Raw genomic sequence first — 12,391 nt, 5'->3', positions numbered from 1 at the left:
GAGCAGAAATAAGCCCTCCTTCTTTACTCTAGGGCCAATGTCTAACTGCAAATTAATTTTCCTTCTATCTAATTCTAAAGAAAGAAACCAATCCCCTCAACCCTTAATATAATGCTTTGGGTTTGTTGACTTTACCATTTAACCCAAAGCTGATCATTATTGATTTTTAAATAATTTTGGAATACCTAATGGAGCATTGATTCAAATAAATGGCAAGATATACCAGGAACATATCAAATTAATCTTTCATTTCTCTTCAGTAGTGATAGGCAGAAGTTATTTTGGTTAACATTTTTCTCAAGCTGAGGGCTGCTTAGGGCTTTGTTGGCTTGAGATTGATAAGCAGTGTGAAGATGTAGAGTGGTGACCCAGCTATTCTTATATGTGAAAACTTTCGATTGAGTTAGAAAAGTGTCATTCAAATCGAGTCCAGACCCTATAACTTTGGACAGTTTTATTAGTATTTTTGTTTTTTACTTTAGAGCAGCAATGTAGGATAAGAAAGAACAAGAAATTGAAATCAACTCTCTCCTGAGTTCGACTGATTTCACTGCTTATTAGCTGTGTGATCAATAACAAGTGCCTTAGCCTTTCTGATCCCCAGTCGCCTGCAAAGTGAAAATTATGTTTAAATGCATTTTAATGGCTAAGTGACATGATACAAGCAAATCATTTAAGAGAACGACTGACATGAGATTAGTAATAAATGTTCCCATTCAAAAATGGGGTGGGGCGCTACAGCTCAATGACACAGACATCAGAACACCCTAAAATTGCTACTATTCTCCAAAGAATTTCTAATGGACAAAATGGCAAGAAAATGAGTAGTGTATAAAGCTTAGGGATGGAGGATTGGATTTGAAACCAGGTCTGGAGGAGAAGGTAAAAAAGAAATGCGGAAGTGCTGGGATGCTTGGGGAGATGATGAGAAGCTTGAGCAGGAAGGCAATGCTGAGGAATTCCTGCAAGGCCTGCGACCAAGATACAGCTCATGATTTTTCAGTGTCTATTTTGAGGAGGGAGCTTTGGATTGCAGGGCAGTGGAAATGGGAAAATCGCTGGCCTTTATAGCCTAGAAACAGCAAGGAGGACAAATAAAATGCTGAAAATGGAAAAAGAAACTCTAAAGTCATTTTTTTTTTAGCTTCAGGCAAAAAGCCAATATGCACAAGAATAACTTCAGATTTTTCATTCAAATGTTTATCACTAATTACTCTAATCACTCTTGTTGCTTGGGAGAGGAACCAGAGTTGACTCTAAAGTGGAACTTTGCGGGGGAGGGAAGATATGCCTGTTGTTTGTGCAATTGTGTGTTTATTCAGGGCTTATCTTTAGCTTTGTGCTCCAGGGTGGCCTGACTGGTGTTTATGGCCAGTGTCTGTTCTGATTGGCTGATCCATTCTGGGCTGGTTGCTAAATATTTTGATTCCTTATAGAGGTGATGGAGTGTGTATGTACTTAATATATTTCCATGAGGTTGTAGGACCGAGTATTTATTAATCTAAGTATTGGTTGTGCAAAATTAACTGATTAGCTTCTTCTTATTATTATTTTAAAGTTCTCTTTATGAGGTGGTTTATATAAATCTTACTCTTTCCTTGAGAAGTAAGCCCATTGTAGTAGGAGAGTCAGAGCTAAGTACAGGCCTTTGTTTATCATCTTTTCACAGCCCTGTCTTTCCTGGCTTCTTCCCGCTCTCACTTGCTCTTGGCTGCTCATGGTCATTACCAGAGGCCTGGAGAGCCCATATCTTTCATTGTTCCCCAGCTCCCAATCCCAATGCCCCTGGATTAGCTGGCCTGCCCAGCTTTTGACTTCCACAGACTGGCAACCACCCACCCTCTGTGTTTCTTCGTTCTTTTTTGAGATTTTGTTTGGAAATTCTAGGATTTACATCAAAGATTTTAAAACTTCACCCTTTATGAACTCAAATTTTAAAAAATCAGTGTCTGTTAGCAGCTAAAGCCAGTGTGGGCTGAAAGCTTTTCTGAATCAAGAAGAGACAGGCTGAGTCTGAGTAGCTTCGAAGACCTGCCATAAAATAATAATCTGCTGTTAGTTCACTTATATTATTTATCAACATGTATTTAACTCTGATGGCTGCCATAGAGATCTGCATTTCCTGCAGATGGAAGACAGCAAGGAGGGAGCATAATCTCACAATTCCAGGGTATTAGACTGTCACATAGCATCACTTATGTCAGCCTATACCCATAAAAGAGAAGAAGCGTAATCAGTCAGTTGTGTCATCAGAACAAGAAGCATATAAAAATGATTCAAACGTGTAATTCAAAAACAAATCACAATTTGAAAGTGGTTAACAAATGTTTTTGATATGCTCTGGAATGTATAGAGAGGGGAAAAGTGAATGATTTTCATACAGCCCAAAAATATCTGAGAAATCAGGATACTAACCAGCAAAGTGAAAGTGGGTGAGTGGTGTGGGCCATACCCATGGAATTCATTAGTAAATGATTATAGAATTAATGGAAAATAAAGAAATGAAAAATGATTTGGAGGAGCAAAGAGTTCAGTTTAGGTTCACAAACTTCTCCTGAATGCTGGTAACCTCTAGTTATTTGGGATATGGCCCCTGCCAAAAAGGAAAACAGACATGTATGTAAATATCAGTATAGGGTGAAAAATTTAATGATGGAGCAATTCACAGAGTATTATGGGAATAGAGAAGAGGGGAGGATACCCCAGCCTAAGGGAGCAGGACAGAGAGCCAGGGTTGAATTTAGGGAAGGGTTCCTGAAGGAGAAACACCTTAAACAAAATCTTCAAGATTGAATCAGAGTTAACCAAACGAGACAAAGAGTCAAGGGTATTTTAGACAGAAAGACTCACATGAGCAAAGGGATGGAGACTTGCAATTGCATGCTGAATATCAGAAACTACAACTGTTTTAATATTATTGAGATGCCTATGGGACAGGGAAAAAGAGACAGATGAGTTTGCAAAGGTAGGTAGGCCATGAAGGGTTTTGTAAGTCATTCTAAAGAGCTTGGCCTTTATTCTCTAGTGAATGGGAATCTGTCAGAGGGTGACATGATTGAGTTTCAAAATGATCACTCTGGCTTCTGTGCAGAGTTTAAGAAACAGGATAAGGCTTAAATCAGAGAGAGGAATGGGGGGATTGTTACTGTAGTGTTGGCAAAGGACAGTGAGGGCTAGATCTAGGATCAAGGTAGGATGTATAAAGAAGAAATGATACATGGAGAAATATCTACAAGACAGAACCTCAGGATTTGGTGGCTGATAGGATACAGGGGATGATGAGGAAGTAAGAAAAGGATGTAGTTTAGATTTATGCTCTAGTACTTGGTGTGGATGACTGGAGAAATCGTGGAGAGTGGTAAGGTGAGATTCTTGTTTCCGTATTTCCCTACTCTTCCAGGATCCAAAGACGTGACTTCTGCTGACCTTGCTAAAGAGGAAGAAAGTGATTGTATATTTATAGATTCTCTTCCCACAAGTTTAGTGTCCTAAGCATAGGCAGAGGAGTGACTAATCTCAATGGTGAGATAGGCCAGAGTCAGAGGGCCACCTCTATTTTTTGGGTCATTGCTTATGTGTGGCATAATTTTTGTAAAAAAAAATTATCATTTGGACTTGCTTTTGTTCATGCCTAGTGTGCTTTGGTTTTTTGCATGTCCAGGTAGTAAAGGTAGTAAGTCTCAGTTGGGAAAGAGGGTGTTCCCAGCCTGGGACAGAGTGCGTTAGTTGGCCCCTTCTACACCATGTTGTCTTCAGTGCTAGTTGGAAGGAGCATGATGCCATATTTTGGGCCACAGCCCTGTGCATCCTCTTCCATACTAGGAAGCCTTGTAATGTGTGAGTTACCATTAATATTAACAAGGCTGATAGCTTATCACCCTTTGGTTCTTTCTGTCTATTCTTTATGAATCTACTGGGAGGAATTGAGGGTGGGGGTGGCAGTGCTAAGAATAATGGAATGAGGGACAATTCACTGATGTAGAGAGCTCAGGAGGAAGAATGAGTCTGGGGTATGACTACAAATTCAGTTTTGACTAAGTGTGCTGCCCAACAGTGGGTGTAGAGCAGGAATTTGACTTTATAAGTAGATAGTCTTGGCTTCATGGTGAACCACATGTCGACAATAACAAATAACTATATATAGGGAACATTCTGCTCAAAGCCTTTGGAGAAGAGAAGTTATTAATAAATCTACAGGGCAAATCCAAGTATAACAAAAGTGTTTGTGATAAATATCTTGTAAACAAAATATTTTCAATTGTTTAGTAAGGCTTCAATCAATTTTATGCCAAGCATTAGTCAACCTAGTAAAATTTTATTTTGAGCTCCTTTCATATAGTTTCTTGGAGTTTGATATTGGGGCTCAGCCCATAATTCATAAACAAATTATTTATGAGGCTATGCATATACAAATATGGGTATAAAGAGTAAAATGTGAAAGAAAGTTTTTCCTCCTTGGCTGTCACACCCATTTAAATTCAGATTCCCTTGGTATCCATCCTATAAGGAGAAGGAGAAAAGTATTCAGGTTAAGGCAGCATAGAGGCCATTTATGAATTAATTTGTTTTTTCATTAGTCAACATTTCTAAGTCTTCATCAGATGAAACACAATGTGCTAAGTTCTGGCGATACCAAATAAATAAGACTTAGAGTCCCAAGGGAGCTGAGTGAGATGTCAGTCATTGCAGTGTATGGCAATGAGACTGATTAGATAGGTGTGTACAGGAGAAGCAAACTGATATGCCAAGGGCCAACTTGCTGAAGGATCAGTTTCTCAATGGCTAATTCCCCAAAAGCCAGTTTACTGAAGGATCAGCTTAGTACATAAATATTTTGCCAACTTTACCACACTTACAGATTTAACAAAGACTTATTTTAAGGAGTATTGTTTTAAATATAGTACATGAATATAAATAAATTTTTGTATGAATATTTTAAGACTATATTTTAAAAATCTGTTCAATCATAAAGTGTATTTTTCTTATGGATATATTCATCTTAGTGGTATTTTAGGATCAGTTTGATATTTTTAAAAGCTAAGTTTTCTAAGGAGGCTTAGTCTCTTTGTAAATATATTCTTATGAATATATTTATAAATATGCCTTTCTTGAATATGTTTGTGAATATATCCTTCTAACAAATATGACAAAAATTTAGCATTTCATGTGGGAGCCTTTCAATTTTTACTAGTTTTCAAATTGTTTTTAGAGTCACTGGCTGTTTTGCTAATATTTTAGAATTATTGAAATTCTTGTGGCAAATTTCACATTATGACCACTTTGATGGATTTATCAACTTTATCACTTAACCAAAATTTGTTTCTTGTACTCATTGATACCAAAAAGGTTATGGTAAGAATAGTAGGACCCTCTGCTAAGTTGAAAAGAAGAATCAGTGAAACACGAAGTCTGGCCCACTGACCTAGAGAGGGGGACACACAAGGGTAGAGGAGGGAAGACTAGCGGGCAGAGGAAGCAGGAGGGCATGGCTGGGATGGGGGTGGGGGGAACAGGGGACAGAGAGGAAGGGAGAGTGGAGGCAGAGGGTGTCTGGGACAAGAGACGGAAAGACAGAGGGGCGGAGAGATTGAGAGACAATGGCTGCAGAGAATGAGAGACAGAGTGGAGCGAGTCTGAAGGCCCTAAATCTGGCCCCCCCGTAAATGTTTTCATTCCGTTTAGTGTGGTTTATTGTAGAACTGTGTAGGGTTACAGTGATCATACAAACTTTGTGGTATATAGCTAAATTCGATAAATTCATCAAAATGACTGATGGCAAATGGATTCTTTGGCAAATTGGCTTCAGGCACATTGGCCATTACTTTTTCAGGCATTCCTTAAAATGAACATTCAGTGGATGGATGGTAGAAGAAAAAAACAGAAAAGGGCCAAATAAATGTCAGGAATTAAAAACCATAACTACAGACATGTTATGGATTAAATTGGCCCAGGGCTGCGATTTACAAGCTCAAAGGTGGTTTAGGAAACCTGCCAGTTAGGGACCATAACTTGATTTAAATGGTGATGATTAAGAGTCCTTTGACAGACCAAATTAAGTCTTGGATGAGCAAATGATTGAGAAGGGAAGAGTATCCAAGCAGAATATGAGAGAATAGAGGTAGTAGAGTGTGGTTGGATTCCAGGATATTGTGGGTGGGGAATGGCAGACAGTGAGCTGGTTAGATAGGCAGGGACCAGAGAAAAAGGATCTTATATGTCTTTTGAAGTTAGAGGAGGCATTAAAAGAATTAAGCAAGTACAATGATTAGATACGTGCTTTAGAAAGATCACTCGTGTTAGTGTGGTTGGTTGTTTAGAAATGCTTACATATGGAGACAAAGGGACTGATTCTTAAACTCTCCCAGTGTTTCAGGTATTAGATAAAGAGGGGTTTAAAAAAAGAGAAGTGGTGGAGGAGATTAAGATTTAGATTTACTTAGATGAAGCTGGAAGCTGTTATCCTCAGCAAACTAATGCAGAAACAGAAAACCAAACACTGCATGTTCTCACTTATAAGTGGGAGCTGAGCAATGAGAACACGTGGACACAGGGAGGGGAACAACACTTACTGGGGCATGTTGGGGGAGAGTGGGAGTGGAAGAGCATTAGGGAGAACAGCTAATGCATGCTGGGCTTAATACCTAGGCGTTGGGTTGATAGGTGCAGCAAACCATCATGGCACATGTTTACCTATGTAACAAACCTGCACATCCTGCACATGTACCCCAGAACTTAAGAACAAACAAACAAACAAACAAACAAATAGATTTAGATCTGGGCATCATTTGTGTCTAGAACTAGCAACACCATGGGTTTTAATGAGACTCTCTAGGTAGTCAGAGAAATAAAAGACAGCGTGGCCACTAAAACATGGAAAGAAGAGAATTCTGCAGAATCCTGAAACTATCAGATACGTGATGGGGCACCTGGTGGATGCAGGGAAGAGTAGTAGAGAAAGCATGAATTAGAAATGAAGAATTAAATATATCTGAAATTACTTGGCTGAGAGCTCTTCCGGAACTTACATGTGCTGAATATTTATGTTTGTGCCTGTCTGGCCCAGTGAATACTGAGCTGTTCAAGAGTTAAAGACAGACCACATCTTTGTAAGTTCAGTCTCTTGCATTTATTAGGCTCACAAAATATGTTCCTTTTATTTGGACTAGACTGGCTACAACATGCATAGGTTGTGAGATAGCCAGTTATAGGGAGGCTGAATGGTCTATTAAAACTAAATAAATCAGGGAACCGTGGCTAGAACAGACCTCCAGTTTCTGTCTTCCCATCAGTGTCCATTGGACTCTACCACTAACAAAGTTAGTATTCTTTCCAGAAAAAAATCAAACTCTCCAGGCACTGAACCCTCTAGTTCCCAGACTTAGGGAAACATGCCCTTCTGTTAGATCTTATGAAGGTGAACCTATGAGGCAACGGATTGCTGAGTGCCTTCAGAGCTTCAGTGAGCAGAGCTGCTATACATCTCTGCCTCACCAGAACACACCTGTTATTTCATATGGCAGAGAAAGCATGGCATTGATGAACACAGCCATTGTTCTGCCTTCTGTCTACCACAGCCTCCATTTCTGAGATGTACTTCTTTTACGTATATCCTCATCTTCAATTAGTTTCAGATTTTATAGATTTTTCCTTGAGCTGTGGTAGGTAAATATTTTATGGTACAATTTGATTAGTTTAATTATTTTTTTTTGGTCTTTTAATGTGTACATTTCATCAGGAGCAATGTGTTTTTGAGTTTGGGGAGAAATGACAGTCACACTTCATTTATGTATGTATATGTCATTAACATGAAGGATTTTGTCCATGAACTTAATGTTATTATTGCCAACATTAATTCATGGGACTTCCCAGGAAGTCTTGTAACACTGTGACCCAGGTCTTATGGGGTAAGACACTAAAAGTGAGAACAAAATTATGGAAGCAAAGGTTGGAATTATTTTTTTTAGTCCTGCCTTTAGCTTATTAGATAACACACTCTCCCAATGATATCTTAATATTTTAATTCATATTTATTTTTGTTGGACCAATTAGCATATTAAATTTTATGAAAAGCTTTAATCCAAGATATAGAAAGAAACAGAAAATTATGTGAATCATCCAGATAAGTGAGGGTGTTATAGCCTAGAGAGACTTTGAGAAGTACTGACCTTTTTATTGACCACATTATTTGGCTCTAATGCAATAATGCTAGAAATAAATAACAAAAAATAACTAGAATGACATCTACAGAAGAAAGTAAAACTATAGTACAAAGAACTCATGGGTCATAGAATAAAGTCCAACAAAAATCAAAAATCAGAATTAAATGATATGAAAAACACTATAGAGCAACTAGTGGGATGCAGCTAAAGCAAAACTATATATTTCTAAGGATAGAAATATACAGTTTTAAATACTTATATTAGATAAGAAGAAAGCCTGAAGATTAATGCACTAGGCATCCAAATTAGTAAGTTAGGAAAAGATTAACAGAATATACTAAAAGAAAGTATAAGGAAGGAAATAATAAACTTGAGCAGAAATAAATGAAATAGATGAACTATATTAAAGGACTAATGAGTTCAAAGGTTAATTTCTTTTGAAAAGACTAATGAAAAACTGAAAAAACTGATCAAGGAAAAAGTAGAAAAGGGCCAAATAAGTATCAGGAATTAAAAACTGTAACTACAGATAAGGTATGGATTGGAAAGAAAATATTGAAAATAACTATATAATGAGACATTTGAAAACTCTGAAGTACATAACTTCCTGAAATATACAGCAAACTTTTTCAAGAATATAACTTACTGAAACTGATTCAGAAATAAATAGAAAACTCAAATAGTTATAAATCATTAAAAATTTGAATCGTCAGTTAAAAATATCACCATAATGGAAATAGTAGTCTCTGATGATTTATAGCTGAACTCTACTTATAGTATACAAATCATTCCAGAATATAGAAAAAGATGAAATGCTACCCAACCTATTAATGAAGTTAGTAAACTTTGATACTAAAACCAAATCAGAACAATACACACAAAAATTATAGGTCAGTATCTTTCACAAACATAAACGTGAAATTTTAAAAACAAGTTAAACCAGCAATATATAAAAATGAAAATATATCATGATCAAGCTGTGGTTATCCCAGGAACTTATAATGTGGGTTATTATTTGAGTAGTAATGTAATCTATTACATAAATAATATATTAAAGGGTTATAATCATATAATAATGTAATAAATGTAGAGAAACATATTTGACAAAATTTAACATTCTTTCATGATAAAAACTCCTATCAAATTAAAAATAGATAGGAACATCCTTAATACGATAAATGATATAGAAGAAATACCTATAGTAAACTTGATATTTAACGGTGAAATGTTGACAGAACCCATTTTATGGGCAGAAACAAAAGTAAAGATGTCCATTATTACCTGTTTTATTCATGATTTACTGATTTACTAGCAGTATAACATATGAATGAATAGTATATTTACTGTAAAGAAGAAATAAAAACTTATTCACCAATGATGTAATTATGAAGAAAATACAAAATAATCTATATATAAATTATTAATAGGAAAATTTAGGCTGGGTGAGGTGGCTTGCACCTGTAATCTCTACATTTTGAGAGGCTGCAGTGGGAGAAGGATCACTTGAACTCAGGAGTTCAAGACCACAGCAAGGCACCATCTCTAAAAAGAAAATTAGCCAGGCCTAGTGGTGCATGCCTGTAGTTTCAGCTGCTTGGGGGGCCAAGGTGGGAGGATTGTTTGAGCCCAGGATTTCAAGGCTGCAGTGAATCATGATTGTGCTACTGTACTCCAGCCAGTGTGACAGAGCAAGACCCTTTTGCAAAAAACAAAACAAAACAAAAAACAAACAAAAACTAGTATAGTTGCTGAAACCAAAGTGATATGCAATAGTCAATTGCCTTTTTATATATTAGCAAAAATAGTGTAATTTAAACATTATAAAAAAAAGAGAGCACTCAAAAGTAAATGGAACAAAACCAAAAATTGACAAATGGGACTTAATTAAACTAAAGAGGTCTGCACAGCAAAATAAATAATTAACAGACTAAACAGACTACCTACAGAATGGGAGAAAATATTTGCAAGCTCTGCATCTGACAAAGGACTAATATCCAGAATCTATCAGGAAGTTAAAAAAATCAACAAGAAGAAAACAAATAACCCATTGAAAAGTGGACAAAGGACGTGAACAGACACTTCTCAAAAAAAGACACATATATGCAAGCCAATAAACATGAAAAAATACTCAACATGACTACTCATTAGAGAAATGCAAATTAAGACCACAATGAGACCATGCAGGGTGGCTATTATTAAAAAGCCAAAAATAACAGATGTTGGTGAGGCTGAGAGGAAAAGGGAACACTTAGGCACTGTTGGTGGAAATGTAACTTAGTTCAACCTCTATGAAAAGCAGTGTGGAGATTTCTCAAATTACTAAAAATGGAACTACCATTTGACCCAGCAACCATAATTGATACCATTACTGGAGTGGGTATCTACCCAAAGGAAAAGAAATCATTCTCTCAAGAAATATCTGCACTCATATGTTTATCAAAGCACTATTCATAATAGTAAAGTCATAGAATCAACCTAAGTGTTCATCAAATGTGGTACATACACACCATCAAATATTGCACAGCCATAAAAAAGAATGAAACCATGTCATTTGCAGCTGGAGGCTATTATCCTAAGTGAATTAATGCAGAAACTGAAAACCAAATACTGCATGTTCTCACTTACACATGGGAGCTGAACAATGGGTACATGTGGACATAAAACTGGAAACAATAGACACTGGGGACTCCAAAAGTGGGCAGGGAGGGAGGGAAAAAAGAGTTGAAAAACTACCTATTGGGTACTAGGTTCACTATTGGGATGATGGGTTCAATAGAGGCCCAAACTTCAGTATTACTCAGTATGCCCGTGTAACAAATCTTGCACATGTACCTTGAGTCTAAGATTAAAGCAACAACAACAACAACAACAACAACAACAACAACAACAAAGTAGTGAAGTTATGAGAGTAGGGTCGTTCAAGTTTCTTTGTTTTTTGGCAGGATAATGAAAGCATTAATTATCTTCACATTGGTCAATTCATGCACACATATGAAAATGTAATTATCTAAAAACATAAATGAAATATCCAAATTTCCAAATGGCAGAAAATAAAATACAATTTTAAAGACTTAATTAGTTTGGCTGAATTAAACAGACTAAAATTATACCAACAAATGATGAGTTAAAAAGTAACTTGAGTTTGAAAAAGGCAGCCCAAATATATTAGTAATCATAATTGATTTACTCTACAATATTATCCTAAAAGTTCCTGCCAATAAGAGTGTAACACATGAGAAAAAACCATAAAGATTGGAAACAAAGAAACATTATTATTTGTGGAAAATACAAATAGGGAAATCAAAACGAATCTATCAGCAACTATTTAAAAACATACTGAGTTCTACAAGGTTGATTGATAGAAAAAAATCAGTAACTACAAAAGCAGTAGTATTTCTATACATCAGCAGTAAAAACACATATATAACATAAGAGGTATGATTATAATTGCCACAAAATGTTGCTTAAATATAAATCTAATGAAATAATTGCAAAACAATACTGGATGAAATATATAATTCATGAATAAATAAGGAATTATATTCTGGGATGTGGAGACTCAATATTTAAAACAATTCAGTTATTCAATAAATTCAATGCCATTTCAATATAAAGATAGTACTTAGGAATAAATCTAATAAATGATGTACAAGTTTTTTTAAATGCAAAACTTTATTAGGAGATAATAGGGAAGACAAACCAATGTAGAGGTTAATTGTATTCATTCAGAGAAAGACTTGGTGACATAAAGATGTAAATTTATTATAAATTAATTAATAAATTTTATAAAATTCTAATAAAAATCCCCAGAGTTTTTTCTGGGAAGTGCGATAGGTGTGACTTGCCAACCTGATTTTAAAACTTACTTGGAAGTGCAAGTGGCTAAGAATAGTAAATACACTTCTGACTACAAAATAACAAGATGGGTGACTGGTCCTATCAAATATCAAGATGTATTACAGGCATAATGCTAAAATTTGTAAACTGATGTGTGGTGTTTGTCTGAGGTAGACAAAACTGGCTGCTAGAAGAGAATAGAGATTCAAAAACATATCCATGTACATATGGAAATGTAATATATGACAAGTGATTTTTAGATCAATGGGGAAAGGAAAAACTCTCCAATAAATGATGCTGGGGCAATTGGTTATCCATATAAAAACTGGATATTGGGTATCAGTTCCAGATGATTAAATACTTAATTGTGAAAGATAATGCTACATAAAATTTAG

General features: G+C 35.9%; 1 protein-coding gene across 1 annotated transcript in view; it reads right to left on the bottom strand.

Moving 5' to 3' along the window:
• The window catches only part of LOC116481261 (calcium-activated potassium channel subunit beta-2), a 303,532-nt gene that overhangs the window by 19,745 nt on the left and 271,396 nt on the right, over positions 1-12,391 (bottom strand). The gene's annotated exons all lie outside the window — the stretch shown is intronic.

The sequence above is a fragment of the Hylobates moloch genome, unplaced genomic scaffold (genome assembly GCF_009828535.3).
Source record: "Hylobates moloch isolate HMO894 unplaced genomic scaffold, HMol_V3 SCAFFOLD_13, whole genome shotgun sequence".
Taxonomy (NCBI): domain Eukaryota; kingdom Metazoa; phylum Chordata; class Mammalia; order Primates; family Hylobatidae; genus Hylobates; species Hylobates moloch.
The sequence above is the reverse complement of the archived record's forward strand: the minus strand, read 5'-3'. Positions and strand labels throughout refer to the sequence as shown.